General features: G+C 42.2%; 1 pseudogene; it reads left to right on the top strand.

The window, feature by feature from the left end:
* The first annotated feature begins 3226 nt into the window (after positions 1-3226).
* Positions 3227-3560, top strand: LOC144286127 (ribosomal biogenesis factor pseudogene; annotated as a pseudogene).
* Positions 3561-14799: the final 11239 nt, after the last annotated feature.

Below are 14799 nucleotides of genomic sequence, written 5' to 3' on the forward strand. Positions count from 1 at the left end.
CTGCATGATTCCGAAGTCATTGCTCTTTATACATTATACATACAACAGTGGAAGAATAAATACCACCAATCCAATACAGTTGACCCTCGAACAACACAGATGTTAGGGGTGCCATCCCTCACATAGTCAAAAATTTGCATACAACTTCTGACTCCCTAAAAATGTAACTACTAGTAGCCTAATGTTGACCAGAAGCCTTACCAATAACTGTCAACACAAATTTTGTATATGTATTATATATAATATTCTTACAATGAAGGAAGCTAGAGAAAAGAAAACATTTATTACAGAAATCATAAGAAAGAGAAAATGCATTTGCAGTACTGTATCATATTTATTTTAAAAATCCACACATAAGTGGATCTGCGCTGCTAAAACCCATGTTGTTCAAAGGTCAACTGCAGCTTCTTCTAGGAGCTTGTCCATACCTCTGCAAAGAATAGAAGAAACATCACTTTTTCAAATATATTATTCTTAAACAACCATGAAGCTGTCTCATTACATGCCAGCCTCATTTCTCTTTTCCATCCCTGATCTGTGGGTTGGTATCCACAGCACAGCATTTGATTATTTACATTAAGTCTCTATCTTAAAATTGTACCTGATTTATATCTACCCTTGCCAATCAGACACACAAACTACCTCCAACATTTTCACCATTAATGGGCTCAGTTATGTCATTACTATGGTAGGAACTCCAAAAGGAAGGAAAATGAATGGGTCCATCAGTGAAAACAGAAATAACATATGACAAAACAGAAATGTTTTCGGACAGCGTGGATGGACAGACTCAGGAGCTGGCCCTCAACTCAAAAATGCATTATTCCTCTATAGACTGAAATTTGAAAAAAGACTTTGATATACTATTGGAATTTGAAAAAATATAGCAAATCATTTGAGTTCTCAAATGTCCTCTTCCTAAAATACCCATTCCTACGAAGAGGGCTAGGAGCCATCCAACATTCATGACTTAGGGACAGATGATTCAGACTGTTTTCCCAATACCTCTATGAGATCAATTACACCGAGGAACTCTCCATTCTTATTAGGAGAATGAAGATGGAAGTAACTAATTTTACTGCATGGAACAGCTTTAGGGAAGGAAACGATGAAGGATCAAGGTACAATGCTGGGCTTGGGCCATTTTGAAGCCACTCAGGACTCGTAACTTAGGGAGATAGGAATAATGGACTGAAACATAGATAGAAAGGCATATTAAGAGAGCCTGTTAAGAAGACAGTAGAGGATGCACTTGACAAAATGATTAAAGTTCTTCCAGAAGTATAAATGTTTGTTTTTAAAGTAATCTCTAGGGACGCCTGGGTGGCTCAGTGGTTGAGTGTCTACCTTCGGCTCCGGGTGTGATCCTGGAATCCCAGGATCGAGTCCCACATCGGGCTCCTTGTGAGGGGCTTCCTTCTCCCTCTGTCTATGTCTGTGTCTTTCATGAATAACTAAATAAAATCTTTTTTAAAAATAAAGAAATAAAATACAGCAATCTCTAGGGAGACCTCAGTGGCTCAGTTGGTTAAGTGTTGCCTTTGGCTCAGGTCATGATCCCAATCCCAGGGTCCTGGGTTCGAGCCAGCAGGGAATAGGCTGCCTCTCCCCCACTCATGCTCTCTCATGCACTCTGTCTCTCTCTCAAATAAATAATTTTTAAAAAAAGTTTTTAATAGAAAAATTTAAATAGGCCTAGAACTTATAACTCTGAGATCAAGAGTCAAATGCTCTCTACCAACTATATAAATAGAAGGGCTGAATGGATACACAAAATGCAGTATTATGTACAATGGACTAATTATTCAGCCCTAAGACAGCATGAAGTTATGACACATACTACAACATAGTATAGTTGTAGTTCACTTTGCATAATGTTTTATCATTCATTATGCAAGATAAAACATTATGCAAAGTAAAATAAGCCAGACATAAAAGCACAAATATTATGATTCCACTTATATAAAATTATCTAGAAAAGGTAAATTTATTGAGAAACGAAGTAGATTAGAAGTTACGGGGGGCTAGGAGAAGGGAATTATAGGAAGCTAACTATTTAATAGGCATGGAGATTCTGTTTGAGGTGATGAAAAATTTTAGAGATGGTGGTGATGGTCACACAATATTGTATCTATAATTAATGCCACTGAATTGTACATTTAAAATGCTTATAATGGAAGATTTTGTTTGACTTCATACATATTATACCACAATGGAAAAAAAAACAGTAAAAAAAAAAGAAGAAAGAAGAAAGAAAGAAGAAAGAAAGAAAGAAAGAAAGAAAGAAAGAAAGAAAGAAAGAAGAAAGAAAGAAGTCAAGAAAAAAATTAAAGAAAAAAAACAAGAGGAATGAAATTAGTCCTTGTCTTACTATTAATTAAAATACATTGTTTTAAAATTACAATAATTAAAACAGTGAGCTCCTGGCACAGAAACAGAGAAACAAGTAAATGGTATCAAATAGAAAGTCTATAAGCAGACCTGATTATACACATGGATTTGGTAGCAGCAAAGAAGGAATTTAAATCAATAAAAAGGTAAAGTATGAGCATCAGTAGTCTATTCTGAGACAACTAAAGAGCCATTTAAAGGATGAGTTCCCTCCTGAGGGCAGGAATTCTGTCTACATTGTGCACCAAGGACTTTCCAAGCAAAAGCATGATACCTGGTACACTGTCGGCCTGCAGTTAATGTTTGCTGAGTGAACTAAAATTCATTCCTGTATAAAAAATATCCCAAAGTAAATTCTAGATTGAATAAAGATTGTTTCTAAGTAGGGGAAAAAAAAAACATTGAATACTAATAAACTTGAAAAAAAATCTCTATACATAAACATCAAAGAGAAAATGAGAAATTGAAATAAATATATATGTATATTTATAATATATGAGACAAACATTAAGTGCTTTGGTTTATAATCAGCTTTCTAAAATATTTTATTTATTTATTCACGAGAGGCACAGAGAGAGAGGCAGAGACACAGGCAGAGGGAGAAGTAGTCTCCATGTGGGGAGCACGATGTGGGACTCGATCCCAGGACCCAGGACCCAGGACCCAGGACTCAGGACCCCAGGATCATGACCTGAGCCAAAGGCAGATGCTCAACCACTGAGCCACCTAGGTGTCCTTATATTTAGTAGATTTAACTCAACAGTAAAAAAGATAGCCTGTGCGTGTAGATGGCGTTGCCTGGATTGTGAGCTGCTGCACGAGGGTATCGAAGACAATGGCCAAGAACAAACTAAGAGGAGAGAAGTCCAGGAGTGTATTTCATATAGCCAGCCAAAAAAAAACGTTAAGTCTAAAAACAAAGCAAAACCAGTTACCACTAATCTTAAGAAGATAAACATTGTGAATGATGAAGTTAACAGAGTGAATAAAGCTTTTGTAGATATACAAAAGGAATTTGCAAATTTCTCAAAAGGCCTTTTCCCTTGAACCTCTGCAGAAACAGCTGATTCCTCAGCAGTGTCATGAAAATGAACCAGTTAATGTTGATAAAGCAACAAGATTAATGGCTCAGTTGTAATACACTGGAGATACATCAAATACCCCCCAAAAGACCAATAAATTAAATGTTTTATTAAAAAAATGATAACTACCTCAAGAGAAAAATTAAGTATATTTAAGTATATTAACAGTCACAAAAATTACAAATAGCCAATAAGATCATGAAAAAAAATTCTAACATCATTAATAATAAAAAACTCTAAAATTAAAATGATAGATACTATCTTATCCATCAGGCTGGCAACTACTGAACTATCTAGTGTTGGTGATGATTCAGAAAAATGAATATTCTTACACCCTGCTGGCAGAGATGTAAATTGGTCCAACTGTTATTAAAGGTAATTTGGCAGGAAATATCAAAAGTGTTTACAATATGAATACTCTTCAGTCACTTGATTCTATTCCTTATAATTTAGAGTAAAAATAATTAAAACGTGCATTTTTTTTTTTTACCTACAGGGTTTTTCTAAATTTCAGCATTGTTCATAATAGAAAAAAATTGCAAACATTTAAATGCCCAATAAGAAACAGTTAAGTCAATTTATAATACATCCATACCAAAGATTACTATCAGAAAAAAAAAATGATGTTATAAACTATTTAATGAAATGTTCAGTATACCAATTTAGGTTTAAAAAGCAGTTTGCCAAATAGTATTAGGCAAAATGATTTCATATTTTGTGAAATGAAAACGATACAAAATTGGAAGGATAATCATCCTCATCACTAATGGTGATTGTCCGGTTATCAGGTTAAATGGCAATTTAAATGTAACTGCTAACTTTGTTTACTAATTTTTCTGCAATAATCATGTATTGCTACCATAATATAAAAGCAAAAGACATGCTTTCAATTTCAATAAAGAAACAAAAGTTAACAGCAAAGTGGTCCCCTGTTCTCAGGACCCAAAATTAGTTAATTAGCTATAAAATCTCTCTTTTCATGTGTTGAGCATATTACTATGCACTTGACACTCATTATTTCATTTCTTCCTTACTCTTTTATTAGGTATCATTAACCCCTGAGGTCCTAGCTTCAGGAAAAGGACTGTGCTTGAGGCCTTGTGGCTAGCTAGTGACAGAGTTGGAAATGGCCCCACTGGTGTCTGAAGCCAAAGCTTATATTCTTAACCACAAGCATTCCTGTCATGGAGTCTTTCTTTTTAAAATGTATTTGATTTTGTTATTTAAATTCAATTTGCCAACTTACAGTATAACACCCAGTGCTCATCCCATCATGTGCTCCCCTCAGTGCCCGTCACCCAGGTACCCCAACCCCCTGCCCACCTCCCCTTCTACAACCCTGTGTTTGTTTCCCAGAGTTAGGAGTCTCTCATGGTTTGTCTCCCTTTCTAATTTTTCCCACTCAGTTCCCCTCCTTCCCTAATAGTCCCTCTCACTAGTTCTTATATTCCCCGTATGAGTGACACCATATGATGATTGTCCTTTTCAAATTAATTTACTTCACTCAGCATCATACCCTGCAGTTCCATCCACGTCAAAGCAAATGTTGTGGAGTCTTTAGGCTTTTTGAAAAACCAACCAACCAACCAACCAACCACATTTACACACACACACACACACACACACACACACACACAACCAAACCAAACCAAAACCAATACACCAACCAGGTATCACATAGTGGCTGTGAGATTTGGCCTTCCAAACAACACACTTTTAAATGGTCTTTGGGAAACAACTTTTTTCTCAAACTGTGCATTGCTTCTACCTGTTGGCACATGCATTGTTTTCGAAGGCAATATCCAGTAATGGGTAAGAGCACTGGCCCATTTTTGGATTTCCTGAGTCAAATCTGACTCTACCACTTAATACCCATAAAACCTTGGGCAGTTCTTTCACCTCACTGGGTCTGATTTCTCACCAGTAAAATAAAGATAATGATTGTCTTACTTCAAGGACTTCCAGTGAGGATTAAATAAACGAATCCACATCGTACTTTGTTAGCTAACTGACACAAACTAAGGACTTGATGAATAGCAGCTATCATTAATGTAGTCTCTGGATAGTAAGTCCCCCCCCCCCCCCCAAAAAAAAATCACATGTTACAGTGCCTTTGAATTCTCTAAAGAGCTCACTAGATGATTGATCAATGGATTGAAGCTGGATGTAACGTTCAATGCCAGGCCCCAGCACTGCAAGTTCTCCACTGTGATTTGATAAGAACTATACTTTGGTAACCTTTGCTCACCAACAGGAGCTTTGTTTTATGCTTAACCTGCAATGCAGTGACTAAAAGAAAAATCTCTATTGGAAGGCTGTCTTGCATTTCCTTCTTAAATATTACTGTTCTTTATTGAATGACTATTCACTCTTTTTGGTTGTTTTGAATATTCACCCTTTAAATGCAAGTTACTTTCACTTTGACAAGGCCTTTCAGGGAAGAATGTGTCTTTATGAGTCCAAAAACAGTTAAAGGATGCCTGAATTGTAACATCCTTAAATATTTATGCACCCTATGGAAAAGTAACTGTAATTTATGTTTCTCTTTCAGCAAGAAAGTAGCAGGAAAGAATCAGGACTCCGCCTTTCACTGCAAGTATCTAGTATGGGTAAACCTAAGATAGCGTGCATCGTCTGTGTACCATAGGTTACTAGGAAGTCAATGAAGCCAAAAACTTCACTTTTAGGAAGTTCTCTTAATCCTTGAGAGTATAACCGTGTGCTGATTTTAATAATGGCACGGCAGATTTCTAAACAAATCTGTAAATGCTAATGTGCAAGTTTTGGCATAATTCTACAGATTCTCCACAAAATAGACAGTGAACATGCCCTTTCATCTAAATTGGGTTATATTAAATAAACCCAAGAAACGTAATTAAATACTATGAGTTTCCCGAAGGCCAAGTTACCCATCCGGACAATTCTCTTCCAGTGGCTAAATTGTGCAGAGAAACAAAGAGTATCAAAAATTCCATTTAGAAACACACATTTTCCTGGCATTTTTCTTCCACTACAGTGCTTTCAAGTTAGTGATGACAAAACAAGGAAGAAATGTGATTGGACCAATCTAATGAATTACAGCTCTGAAATGTCATTTATCTTCAAAACCTCCAGTAACTTGCAAATGAGTTCAAGAAGACACCCAGGTTGGCAGACAAGCTTCCCCATGATTTGATTTGGCTGGAACCGAATTCATTTCCCCCAGACAACTCTCTCCCTTCTACACACCTTTGCTCCAGATCCTTCACTCCAGCTGCCAGTAAGCTCAGTGCTAAGATTTTATTTAGAAGCTAAGGATCACTTCTCCCCCCAAGAATGGCCTGCATCTTCAGCCTCCGTGTATCCTTGCAAATGCTGGTCCCTCTCCGAGAAAGTGTGTTGAGAATCAAAGCTATTCCAGAGATCTTTCAAGGCTCTGCTCAAATGCCACTTTTTCTCTTAATCCTACGATTGCACCAAAGGATGGATAAGAGGTTAGACAACCCACCTCATAATATCTGATGGCAGTACATACACCCCAATAAACATAATGTCTAAATGAAAACTGTGCTTATTATATAAGTGGAACTTGTCAAAAATCCTTGGGTCGCCTCCACCCTTCAACAGGATTGCTGTCCCCAATCCAACACATAAATTTTGGAACTGCCACTGATGAAATCACCCTCTAAAAATGAATTTTTCACTTTATGCCCCTAGCATGCAGTTTTCCTTTTACTTTGGTCTTGAGTAAATCCCATCTTGTGTAATAGTTCTTTGTGTTTAGACTCCTATATTATATCTCCTGCTACTTCCTGAGGGTGAGAGAATTGGGTCTTATTCACCAGGTGTTGCCCACGCTGCTTACCAGGGAGCACTGCTCAAAGTAGGTATTTAATACTTCAGTGGCCTGGAAATGAGAATAAATTTAAGAGAGGCACAGTCCGAAAAATCAGGCATGATGAATGAGTGAGTCTTATTACTTCCAAGTATACAAACTAACAATTCTGTTAGAGATCTCTGTTCATACCCTCTTTGGTTTCATTTTTAGATCATTTCCCCCCACAGTTCTGTTTATTTAGCCCCTACTTTGAGGTTCCCAGCCTAGTAGTTCTCATACTACATTTTGGAATGAGAACAGTATTTCATTGTTAAAATCAAAGTGTGGACATTCCTTTTTCCCAATTCACACAAAAAACATTAAGGTATCGTTGGAATTTTTCAATTTTAAATTTTGCTCACACCTTTGTTATCCCAACTAGAATCTTTGCAAACAAATACAGAATTTATCGATATTTCATGGGTTCATACACACAGAACAGGATTTTTCATGTGTTTCACCTGAACACCAGAGGGAATCATTCTCCCAACCCTTTAATATAACAATCTTATCCCCCTGGCACCAGGAGATAAAAAATATTAAAGTCTGCTTTTCCAAGGGTGTACGTTTTAAAAATTGCATGAAGAAACTGATTCAAAAATGTAGATGTTAGAATATACAAAAGATAAGGTACAAAATAAATACAATGAATGCAATTTTCAGCAATAGAGAAAATACAAAACATACAAAATTTGCAAATTCCATTTTGCAAATGGTGGCTTCATTACACAATGCAGCATTTCCCTGGCTTGGACTACTGGTCTGTGCTGGATATTACCACAGCCTCTCATATATACTAACAATCAGGTCATATCAACTAAAACACTTTTAGTTATTTTGTGCTTTTTTTAATCTTTTTTTTTTTTTTTAATTTTTATGATAGTCACAGAGAGAGAGAGAGAGAGAGAGAGAGAGGCAGAGACTCAGGCAGAGGGAGAAGCAGGCTCCATGCACTGGGAGCCCGATGTGGGATTCGATCCAGGGTCTCCAGGATCGCGCCCTGGGCCAAAGGCAGGCGCCAAACCGCTGCGCCACCCAGGGATCCCTATTTTGTGCTTTTTATATCTTTCTGTATGCAGACACTTCTATCTCCTTATAGATGGATATACACTGAAGTGCCTATAAACAACATTTGTATGGGTTTTCTATTTGCTACTCATATCTTAACCTATTTTCAGACTTTATTATGTTCCTGTTGAGACTATTCTACCAAAATCCTGATAGCCAGCCTTGACAAGAAAATCCTACAATGCAGTGAGTTTTGATTCATGCATGATTCAATAATGCTCTAGGATTCTCAGGTTAAAAGTGCTATGGAAACACCTTTAGTGCATATTTAAGGCACAGCACGCAGCCCTTCTCCATCCTGCAGCTGAGCATGCTTGCTCTCTGCTAAGAGCCATGACATTTTCTTTTCTTTCTTTTTTTAAAGATTTTATTTATTCATGAGAGACACAGAGAGAGAGAGAGACAGAAACACAGGCAGAGGGAGAAGCGGGCTCCCTGCAGGGAGCCCTATTCGGGACTCGATCCCAGGATCTTGGGATCACGCCCTGAGCCGAAGGCAGACACTCAACCACTGAGCGACCCAGGGGTCCCCCATGACATTTTGTTTTCAAAGAGGTTGCATTGCCTTGATGAATTTTGCAGTTCTGAAGAGAACTGTTATTTTTTTTAGGTACTCATTTCCTAGCAATGGAATGAGCTATTACTTAAGACCAAAATCTATCTTTAAAAAAGTGTCTCTATCTCAATGGCCATGATACATGATTACATTATTTTGAAGGCTAAAGGCAGAAAAAAATTTAAAATTTCTGTGCTTTGTCTTTCAATCAATAGTTACCCAGAGTTAGTTAAATTCTAATCCGCTAGAACCAACAGCAGTCTGGGGTGGGGGGGAGATCTTGCTATTTTTTTCTATGTTTCTCCAAAAGTATGCACTTCAATAGGTTTGCGAAGCATGAAGATCCAAAAATAGCCTGTTATTTTTTTCCACAGAAAATCTAAAATTAGCAACTTCTTATTTCCAATCTAGCAGAGTTCCCTTCCCCATAAAAAAGTCATCTATTGATTTTAAAATAAGCAGATAATGGCATAAATGTGCACACATCTAATAAAATTTCCAACGAAAAGTGTCAAGAAAATATAGGTGAAAAAAAAAAAAGAAAATATAGGTGTTCATTTGCATTCTAGAGGAAAATAATTTTACTCTTAAATTTTTCCACAGCATTTGATATTTCAGAAATCTGTAGTCTTTCTCTCTTTCACTTTCATCAAATAATGCCAATCAACCAGACCCAGGAATCTTTGATGATTTTTTTTTTTCCCTAAAACTGGAAGCAGAAACTTTCCTATGGAGAATCCAGCTTTTTGTAACTCTTTGAGACACTGGTCCTATTTATGTCAATTAATTAATCTTGAGAGCCTACTAGATGGCTTATTTAGCTATTAACAGATAAACTACTGTCTTCACACATAACAGTGCTATTGTTCATGTTATAATTAACACAGATACTTGGAAGAGAATTTTAGACACAGAAAATAATAAAATTTTAAATAAAATAAAAATTTTAAAGTCTGTGAACAAAGCAGTCATGTAGCTACTGGCTAAAGTTTTCCTTTTTTGAAAAAACAGATGTGCTTCCTCTTTTCTGGTTACAAGAATTAGAAAACTCACTGTTTCTCTTTCTGACTTGGCTGCCAGGAAGCTCAGTGCTAAACTAAGGTTTCATTAACAGTAAACGCTTTTCTAGTTTGTTTGTTTAAAGATTTTATTTATTTATTCATGAGAGACACACAGAGAGAGGCAGAGACACAGGCAGAGGGAGAAGCAGGCTCCCTGTAGGGAGCCCAATGTGGGACTGGATCCCAGGACCTCCAGATCAACCCTGACCCGAAGGCAGGCTCCCAACCTCTGAGCCACCCAGGTGCCTCATTTTCCTAGTTTTTAAGTTCATGGTTGTCTATTTCTATTTTATTATGTCAATGTATTTAAATTCCATATATATGGAAAGAAGCAGGAAGCTCACTAATTTCAAAAAGAATTTCATTTCAAACCATTACTGTGCACCCACCGCCCATGAGGCACTACTCTAGAGGATGGAGATGTAGTGAGTTAAAAGATTATTTTCTTAAGAAAAGTGAATATATCTACCTGTACCCTTAAAGACGGGGTGGGGGTAGGGTGGGGGGTGGGAAGGGAACAAACTTTCTGTCAAACCAACTTTAAGAAACCAGAAAAAAGAATTTACTTGAAAGAAAAGCCCACCAACATCAATTCAACCCTCACAAAGAAGAAGTTGATAGAATGAGTGTGGCTATCTTTCGACTGTTGCTGACAGGGGTATGGGATACTAGTTAATTAATTCTACAACCTTCTCCTCAAGGGTCCAGCAATTAGGAGCAGCTTTCCTTCCCGGGCCTGTGCTAAGAACTAATAACACCATTCATGACATAAAAGCTTTTAAATCAATGACCCCCGTAATAACAGAGATCGATTGAAACATTCCTAACTTCCAAGAGAGGGGGCTTTGGGTCTAAGAGTTTCTACCTCGGAGTTTTTGATGTCACAAAAAAGTTGCACCTATTGGGTAAGCCAAGAAAGATGATGCATCTTATGTGAGCAGGCAAGAGTGACTGTTAGCTGGTAGAGCAGTCCCCTGCTATAGAGGACTTCAAGGTTGGTGGGCCTGCGCTTGCTGTTGCTTTCTGCTTTGTGTTACTTTACTGGCTTGCTAAGTAAGCCAGTAGGGTCCGTGCCCTGTCCCACACGACCCTAGGTTGGCCTGCCTTCTGGCAGTCTGATGCTGAGAAAGGTATTAAAATTCACAAGGATCTTGCTCGAGGCCTCCACTCTCAGGGTGTTCTGCACACACTTTAAAGCACTGCCAGCTCACAACAGCCTTGCAGTCACGGAGCGCAGCCCAACAAAGCTGCCCGCAGACCCAGTGCTTGTCACCTGCCCCAGCAACTGTGAAAAGACTACCACTTCTCAGAGCAACCTGTTTGTCTTCCCTTTGCAGAGAAAGCTTGTTAAGTATTTTAATATATATTTCAGAGAGGCCAACATTGGACTTCTCAATATGAACCATGTGAGTTAGGCTTCTCAGACTAACACAGTCTTTACGTAGCAGAGCTGCCATAACCTCACTGAGAACCAAGTTAACCCCCCCCCCTTTTTTTTTAAGTGCTGTCATGCCTTGGTGACTTTCTAAGAGAAGCCAAACACGGGAATGGCAGACACTTTTTAAGTAATTGTAAGGAGCATCTTAAAGAATTCAGAGAGGTCACACTTAGCAAAGTGTGTGACAACTGATCTTGAAACAGTAGGGCACTCTAATGAAGAGAAAAACAGACCAAGATCTTTTCCTTTCCTTTCCTTTTTCCTTTCCTTTCCTTTTCTTTTTTAAATCCCGGTTTCCGGGATCCCTGGGTGGCGCAGCGGTTTGGCGCCTGCCTTTGGCCAAGGGCGTGATCCTGGAGACCCGGGATCGAATCCCGCATCGGGCTCCCGGTGCATGGAGCCTGCTTCTCCCTCTGCCTGTGTCTCTGCCTCTCTCTCTGTGACTATCATGAATAAATAAAATCCTTAAAAAAAAAAAAACCATTTAAAAAAAAATAAATAAATCCCGGTTTCCTTCTCTAAATGGTGCAAGAAGAATTTTGGGATTACAGCCAAGTAATCACTTCATCAATATGTGCAAGAAAACTCAAATTTTGTGGGACGATATAAAACTAGGTCAAGATATCCCAAACCCAGAAACACTGGTCCATAAAATTGTAATTTAAACAGCTGCAAAACTGAATGGGTAGAAGAGTTGGGGAAGGGGATCAAGGCCATTGGGTCTGATGTTTCCAGATCTTGGCATTGGACATCTCACTCCCACCCTTCAAGGGAGCTAAATCACAGAAGCTCGAAACATGGGCGGGAGGAGCAATTTCGGGAAGAGGGCAGATTCTCCTCCTCCTCCTCCATTCCCTTTAGATGCTCCTCTTGAGCTCTCTCTCCAAAGGGCATTTCCTTTCTAGGAAAGTGTCTCCTATCTTTCAGTCTCATTATCTCGATGTACACATCTTTGAAAAGGAAAAAGCCGTGGTTTGCTCTGTGCCCGGACGTCTTTTCCTCTGCCCAAGCTCTTAGTAAGCCTTCAACCAACTTTTGCTGAAAAGGATGTCGCTGCGGGGCGTTGAGGCTTGAGATCAGCTGCGCTCCCAACCTCTTTTTCTTTCTCTCGCCATAGGCCGCCCCCCTCCATCCCCCTGGATCCCCAGGACCATCCACAACCGTTTCTAAGTCAACCCGGGGCAGTTTAAAGAGTTTCCTCCCTCTGCTTCTTCCTCTGACTCGAGAGTTAACTTTCAGGGCAACAGAGATCAGACCAGACGCCTAAGCAGGGGATCCTGAGATGCAATCCTCGAGAGGAATAAAAGACCTAATTGAAAAATCCCACGCTGCCTAATTGCCATTGAGTATTTTGCAGATAAGTGAGCATATTACTCTTTAGGTGGTGTTCAAAACACCGAGGTCTTTTGCCCTGTGCATTCTTGTTTATTTAAAGGACTTACACAGCGCTTACCATGTGCCGGCACTGCTCCAAACGCCTTTTAAAAATATGACCCTCTTCGCTTAAAAAAATATTTTTAAGCGACATTAAAACCGCGTGTGCCTTTCGAACGTCCCTGCTATATTTTTCTTTATAACACGTTACAGCAGTTAAGTCTCCGAAGACAAACATGGAAAAATTATAACCAGTTGCTACTTTATTGCCAGCAAACCATTCCCCCCTCTGCAATCTTTCACAATTAGAGGAATCAGATGCACTAATACAGTGAGAATGAACTCATAATTTCCCCCCCCCCGGTGAAGGTCTCGGGTTTTGCCTCCAGCGTCTGGAAGCGCGGGGTTTATTCGCTCTCGTGGCAAACGTTAGGTGCACCTGTAAGGCGTTCACTTTCAGAAAAAGGTGCAGCCCTCACTCGGAAGTCGTGAAGGACGAGCTCGCGCCAGGCCCGTGCAGCGCGTTCACCTGTGGCCCCGGCGGGCGGGCGGCTGGCACGTCCTCCCCGCAGGTGCGACCCAGGGCTGCGCACCCGGGGCTGCAGGATCCAGAGCTGGGGGGTGGGTGGGGCCGCCCGGGAGCCGAGACCCGGAGACCGCCCCCCGCCTTCCCCGCGTCCCGAGCTGACCTGGCCCAGCCCACGCGGGCCCGCCGGGGGCCCCCGCCGACCGTGCGCTGGGCCCGAGGTTAAGTTTCAGAAGTCAGGATGCAACGTTTTGGGTTTCTGTTCACACGGTCGTTGCAGGCACCGCGGTGGGGACCGCACAAAAGAGCCGAGGGCTCGTGGGGAAGGGGGTTTTGTTGTTTTAATGAGGGCTTAGCAGCCTGGCTGCAAGTCCTGCCCCCCCACCCCACCCCCGGGCCCCGCGGCTGCCCGCCGCATCCCTTCCTCTCCTCCTCCTCCCCCTCCCCGCCCCGCGCCGGCCTGGTGTGGGGACAGCAGGGAGTGTCAAAGGGACGCCCTGGGCACATCCCTCGAAAATCAGGAATCCGTCCGTGGCGGAGGGTTGTGATGAGTGACAGACGCCCCTTCTGGCCCGCGAAGGCGCGGAGGTGTCCCGGCGCAGCAAGGCTCCCTCCGCCCCCGCCCCCGCCCCCGCCCCGGGGCCGCCATCCGCCCCCCACCCACCCCGGGCGGCCCGCGCCTCCGGCACCGGCGAGCGCACCCCGCCTGCCGCGCTCGTGCAGCTCCGCTCAGCTCCGCTCCGCTCCGGCCGTCGCCGCGGCCCCTGCAAGCCCCGCAGCTCGCGGGCGGAGCCGCTGGAAGACACGTGTCGGAAGCCCTCGTGCCGCCGCCCCCGCCGTCCCCGCCGCCCGCCGCGCCGCACGCGGGCCGCGAACCCATGCTCGGCGGCGCGCCCCGCTGCGGGGGCCGCGGGACCCAGGCCGCTGCGGCGGCGCGCACTGGGGCCAGCCCGGAGAGCTCGCCGCTGGAGGAAACGCCTTTAAAACTGCGTCCTGAAATACCTGCGTCCCGGGGTCTAGGGTTTGGCGCCACCGGCGCGGACGCGGCTGGCTCACCGTCCACCCCGCGGAGGCCCCTGCGCACAGCCCTGTGGGCGGGACGTAAAAACCTGATTTGGAGCAAATGCAACGTCACGGGGCTGCAGAGCTGCGACCCGCCGACGGCCGGCGGTGAATTAAGGACCTGCGAGGGGAGGGGGGCTAACGCACGTCCCTATCTGGCCGCCGAAGCAGCCTCGGGAGCTGCCCGGGAGAAAAGCGATTTTGATTTAAGCTTTTTTTTTTTCTGAACCCCGCCCCCCCCCCCGAGGGCCAATGTGACCGTCGGGGTCAGGCCGCCGCAGCTTTGGTGCAGACGGGGCACAGCCGCGGCGCCTCCCCGCGTCGCTGCACGCCCGCTCACACGCGGCCACGCGCTCGGGGTTAAGCTTTAAACCCGGGACGGGAA

The sequence above is a fragment of the Canis aureus genome, chromosome 1, assembly GCF_053574225.1.
Source record: "Canis aureus isolate CA01 chromosome 1, VMU_Caureus_v.1.0, whole genome shotgun sequence".
NCBI lineage: Eukaryota > Metazoa > Chordata > Mammalia > Carnivora > Canidae > Canis > Canis aureus.